This window comes from Neofelis nebulosa, chromosome 11, assembly GCF_028018385.1.
Source record: "Neofelis nebulosa isolate mNeoNeb1 chromosome 11, mNeoNeb1.pri, whole genome shotgun sequence".
In the NCBI taxonomy this organism is placed as follows: domain Eukaryota; kingdom Metazoa; phylum Chordata; class Mammalia; order Carnivora; family Felidae; genus Neofelis; species Neofelis nebulosa.
In genome coordinates this window covers 16,938,010-16,943,699 of record NC_080792.1, presented here as the reverse complement: position 1 = coordinate 16,943,699, position 5,690 = coordinate 16,938,010, and the positions used below count along the sequence as shown (strand labels likewise).

Sequence of the window (5,690 nt, the reverse complement as noted above, 5' to 3'; positions counted from 1 at the left end):
GACACGGAGGAAAGGCGACAGACACGGGACAGTTAGCATGCGTCCAGGTGAGAAAGCAGGAGCAATCCTACATGTCAGCAGGCCTGGCCCTGTGCAAATGGCACCCTGGTTCCCTTGGGCCTCAGGCCTCCCTCTTTTCATGCTCGCTCTCCTCGCAGGTACCCCCAGCCCCATCTCTACCTCTCTGAACGGCCCTGGGCAGAAAAGGTCCTCTCCGGCCAAGCTTTGGCATCACAGAATCAAGTTAAGGGACTGCTCTCTTTCCAAGAGAGCTGGCATTTTCGGCTGGTCTGTCACGTGGGACGGAAGGGTATTGCCCACCTTGAGTAATAAAATGGAGACGGAAATGGGGGGAACAAGATGCCGTCCAGGTTGCTTGTTTAGAGCTGAGGGTCTCTGCCACCAAGAGGGGTCGACGGGGAAGGAAATGGGTGAGTGAGGCACGCAGGGTGAGCCTGGAAGGGCAAAGATGAGCTGAGAGTTGAAACTTGCAGGAGAAGCACCGGGGGCCAGGCTCACCTGGCAAGGGGGCAGCAAAATGAAGACGCTTTTTAGGGAAATTATTCCAACACAAGGGCCTGAAGGGGATGGAAGCGGCAAGAGCTCGGCGGAAAGACCGTGCTGTGTCTTTTAGACGACTTCGGGGTATAATTCACATACGCTATGATTTCACCCACTGACGGTAGGCTGTTCAATGGTTTTCAGCATATTCAAAGATACGTGCCATAATCCATCATCACAGCCCATCTTAGAACATTTCCATCATCTCAAGAAGAAATCCTTTATCTATCGCCCCCTCTGTCCCCATGCCCGTGTCCCCCAGCACGAAGCAGCAGCAAATCGATTTTCTGTCTATGTGGATTTCCCCATTCTGGACTTTCGTATGAATTTCCACGTGTGTGGTGTGGGGTCTTTTGTGACTGGCTTCTTTCACTTAACATCACGCCCTCCAAGCCGCACGGGCGTTCTGACCCCTCCACATGCTCACCAACGCCGCTGGCTGCTGAGTTTTTGATCCTGGCCATGCGGATAGGCGTCCACGCCTCGTGGCACTCTTGTGTTCCATTCCCCTGGTGACCCCGCGTATCAGGTTTTTTTTCGTGTAATTTTCTCCCTTGCTTGTCGATTCTCCGTTTCACTGACTTCCCCTCTGATGTCTGTTACTTTCTCCCTTCTGCTCACCTCAGGTTTCGTCCGACCTTCTTTTTTAGTGTCTTAAGGCGGAAGCTTAGGTTGTAGATTTCAGGCTTTCTCAATGCGGGCGATTTGCTGCTCAACATCGTTCTAAGCCCTGCTCTAGCTACATCCCAGAAATGCGGGTATACTGCACCTTAATTTTCCTTCACCTTAAAGCATTTTCTACGGGGGAAGACACTCCAGGTGGAAGGAAGAGCTTGGGGGAAGGCATAGGGGTGGGAGAGCTCAGGACAAGTTCAAGGGCGAGCCGAGGTGAGCAAAAGCAGACGGCTTATGGAACAGAGTGTGTGATGGAGCAAGGGAAGTTGGAGACTTAGGGTAGAAAGGACTGAAAAGTTTATACTAAATGAGTCTCAGATCATCGGGTGCCATGGTTAGGACGCTGGGTTATTTCACTTTCTTCCTACATGTGGAACGAGAGAAGGGGCCGGTGGGGGCTGGGCCGCCGCCGATTACTTTCCAGGCAGCAGGAGATACTAGCAGCATCTGCCAAACACCTGCATCCCGGGCCCCTGTAGGAAGCAAGAATGCGGTCTTGTGCTTTTCATCCCTGGCTAATATTTCAGTTTAAAAAATGACAGCAATATTTTAAAGTGTATTTATTTTTGAGGGAGAGAGAGAACGCGAGTGAGGGAGGGGCAGAGAGAGAGGGAGACAGGGAATCCCGAGCAGGCTGTGCACCGTCAGCACAGAGCCCGACGTGGGGCTTGAACTCATGAACTGCAAGATTAAGAGCGGAGCGGAAATCGAGATTTAGACGCTTAACCAAACCGAGCCCCCCCCAGGTGCCCCAATAATGGCGATTGTTGTTGCCGATTCTTTCTCTTTTGAAACCCTCTTTCCTCAGTTTCCGAGCCCCCACACTTCCCCGGTTTCCTTCTGTCACTCCCCTGGTTCCTCCAACGCTGGCCACCAAATGCTGGCGTTTCTCAAGGCTCTGACCTCGGTGTCCTCCCGCTACCGTGGGCCCCCTCCCCCTGGGCAACCTCCTGTATGCCCATGGCTTCAATTATCTTCTGTTGCCCGAGCTCAGCGCCCGGATCCTTCCCCTGAGCCCCAAACCAGAACTTGGAATTGTCTTCAGTCAAACGCATTTGACCAACACTGAACTAAAACCAAAAATCATTTCTCAGCCTTTTGGCTAAGTTCGAGCCAAAGTAGTATCTGTTCTTAGCAGTTTAAGATCTGATAGGTCCTGGAGCTGAAGACAATATACTCAATGGATTTGGGGAGCAGGGAGAGGGAATACGGGTTGCTATGTTCACTCTGCGCATGACCCCACATTGCAGGAATGGTGCACACCCCCCCCCACACACACACACACATACACCAGGGGCAGCAGCAACAACAAAAAACTGAACTGACAATCTCCTCATTCAACCTCCAACCTGGCCACCTTGTCGCCACACGAGGCCAAGCTTCTATTTTCCCTCAGTTACTGCAATAGCTTTCTGATTGGTCTTCTAGAACCTTCTCTTCCCTCTTTCCAAGCTCTTCTCCACGCTATATAGGCAGGATGGTCTATAGGACATGACCGTGTCACCACCTGCAGCGGACGTGAGTTAGTTTTGGGTTCTCCTATGTTGGGAAATCCCCGCCTTATGAGTCTTGGCAAGCCACATACTTCTTCTCCAAGTTGTCCTATGGATCCCGCCAGACCAGCCTCGTTTGAGAGCCTTAAACAAGCCCTGCTCCCTCTTCCTTTGCCGATGCGGTGACCTCCTGTACCCCTCAACTCCTCCCTGTTTTCTTCTGTTTCCCCTTCAGGGTTCAGTCTTTCACTTCCTCGGGGAAGTCTGCCGTGATTTCGTGACTTCACAGGCTAAGGCAGCTTTCCTTGTGATAAGGTGTCATAGAATGTGGCGCTTTCTCTGGGGATCACACACCCCTTGTGTTAGTTGTTGCTCATCAATTACTGGGTGCTTCCATGGGGTCAGGCACTGAATATTCTGAGAAGAATCTGACAGTGGCCTTTAAGGATCCTACAGTTTCACCGGGGACCATAGACAACACTACGGGATAAGTACTAGAAAAGCCTCAAGTGGACATCGACAAAGTGCTCTTGGGTGTGTGCTGAAGAGGGAACAAGGAACTGACGGCTGCAGGAATGCAGGCCAGGGGCACGGAGGGCAGTGGCATCTGAGTCAGGCCCTGACGGAGGTTGCCGGGAGCGGGAGGGTGGGAAGTCCTTCCAGGCAGAGGGACCATTTGTGCTCAGAGCCACAAAGTGAAAAAGCACATGGTGGGCCAGTGAGATGCCGAGTACTCGGGTGTCACTTGAACGGAGGGCAAGAAAGGAAAGAGGGAAAGAGGAAGGCAAGGAAAGAGGAAGAGTGCCAGAGACAAGCCTGGAAAGATGGGTCGGCTCAGATTCAAAAGAGCCTCAGAGGCCATACTCACCAGGAGCTCAGCTCTTGTCCCGTTGGCCTTAAGGAATTGTTTCAAGCAGAGGAATTGTTTGAGATACTAATTCTGGCTATAGTGTGAAGGGTTGATTGAAGATTGATTGCCAAGCAGATCCATATGGAAGCCACATCTTTATAGCTCCAGAGCCTAGCAGAGAAAGAGAAAGAGAAAGAGAAAGAGAAAGACAACTCAGTAAATGGTTGTAAATGAATCATGAAGAAACCACCATAACATCGGAACATATGTGGTAAGTGCCGCAAAAGAAACGCTGCCTGGGGGAGAGAGAATGAAGCCCCGAACTAGAGAACTGGCAGAGAACGTCAAGGACAGATGAATGTAGAAGTGTTCTGAAGTAAAAGCAACGCAGCTAAGTAATTAACTGCAGGTAGGCATTAAAGGAATGAGTGAATTAGGTCTAGGTGTGGCTGACAGTGACACAAAATAGACTTAAAATCGCCCTGATAGCAATCCAGAGCTACTGATGGTGCTCCGCTGTCAGGGACTTAGCACATATGGTCCCTTCTGTCCTGTTACTCAACCCCCTCAACACATGGCTTCATGACATGGTCCAAGGTGGGTTCTCCGGCACCGGCCTTTCACACCTGCCTGGGGGCAGCAGACTCAGGAACGGGGCAGGGGCAGGGCAGGCTGGTCACCTTTAAGAACGTGCTTCCTAGAAGTGTCTTCCTTCTAGGACACTGGTATAGATTTAATCATATCTAATTGGCAGGAAGGCCGGGAGGTGTCTTGCTTCTGGGCGGCTAAGATTTGGAGGCTATATGGCTGAGAAAAGTAAGAGGTGGAAAGGACATGGAAGATAACTTGTCCCAAGGCTTCAAGAATGATTCTCATATCCCTTGGGTGGCTAGGAATGAAGACAGAAGGGTTTTAAGGAGGTTTATTGGAAGCCACAGAGCAGAGATGAGTACGTTTTGTTTGGAACGTAATCTGTTTTGGATGGCCTCTGGAATACCACATGGAGAAAAACAGTAGGTACTTGAAAACATATGAGGAAATGGGTCCGTTCCTCTACTGAGACCATGCTCCTCGAGGATGGAGATCCTTTTTAAAACAATTTTTTATTTATCTATTTTTATTTATCAGAGAGAAAGAGTGTGTGTGAGTGGGAGAGGGGGGGCAGAAGGAGAGGAAGAGAGAGCATCTCAAACAGGCTCCGCACTCAGTGGGGAGTCCTATGTGGGGCTCGACCTGGGACCATGACCTGAGTGGAAATCAAGAGTCAGATGCTCAAGTGACTGAGCACCCCCCCCCCCCAGCGGGCATTGTCGGGGAGGGTGGAGATTCTTACTGTCCATCACTACATGCCTGCCTCGCCTTATGGGTCTCCAGAAGGGATCAAGATTGCAGGACAATTCAGAAGGTGAAAGAATTCAAGGTCCATTTTTTTAATATATAAAAGTACCAATGGACTCCAGCTACTGTTAGCACTGGAAAGAACTTTCTCAGGGAACTTTGGAAGAAAGGCACCATTGTATACCATCCATCCAAAACCTACTGTGAACACACACCCACGCCAAGTACTGAGCAGAGGAAAACTTCTTCTAAAATGAGGTGTTACATCTCAGGCGTGTTAGGGAAGGTGCTGAGGGAGGAGGGGACATCTTGGAGATCCAGCTCTGGTGTGTGTGTGTGGGGGGGGGGGGGACGGGGGTTGAAGGTCACGACCAGGCAATGTCACAGCTACGCTGACCCACAGATCGCCCCACTTTTCAGGCTGAGGGGCGGCGCCGCTGCACCTGCTTTTAGGAAGCCGACCCGCCGAAGCTGGGGGGGAACTTGGCGTTCTCCAAGGGTCTTCCAGAGCTGTGAGAGACGTGGCCAAGGATCCAGACGATTTAATCCAGTTTTACGAAAGGGGGGGTTACAGTGAGTAATTAAGGCACAGTTAAAGAATTAATCACTAATGAGTCATTAACTCTGCCCACTCTTGTACAGTTAACAAGCCGAGGCCAGATTATTAGAGCCAGTTCCCAATTAAGGGGACGACTTTGGCCCCAAACACACCATCCGCCTCTTGAACGGTCCGGCGCGCCCGCCGGGCGCTGCGGGGCCGCGCCTTTCCCAGG

General features: G+C 51.1%; 1 non-coding gene across 1 annotated transcript; it reads left to right on the top strand.

Moving 5' to 3' along the window:
• Positions 1-2,318: 2,318 nt before the first annotated feature.
• On the top strand, positions 2,319-2,502 carry LOC131490680 (U2 spliceosomal RNA). Its single transcript, XR_009251191.1, has one exon. It is a non-coding gene; the product is annotated as a U2 spliceosomal RNA (small nuclear RNA).
• Positions 2,503-5,690: the final 3,188 nt, after the last annotated feature.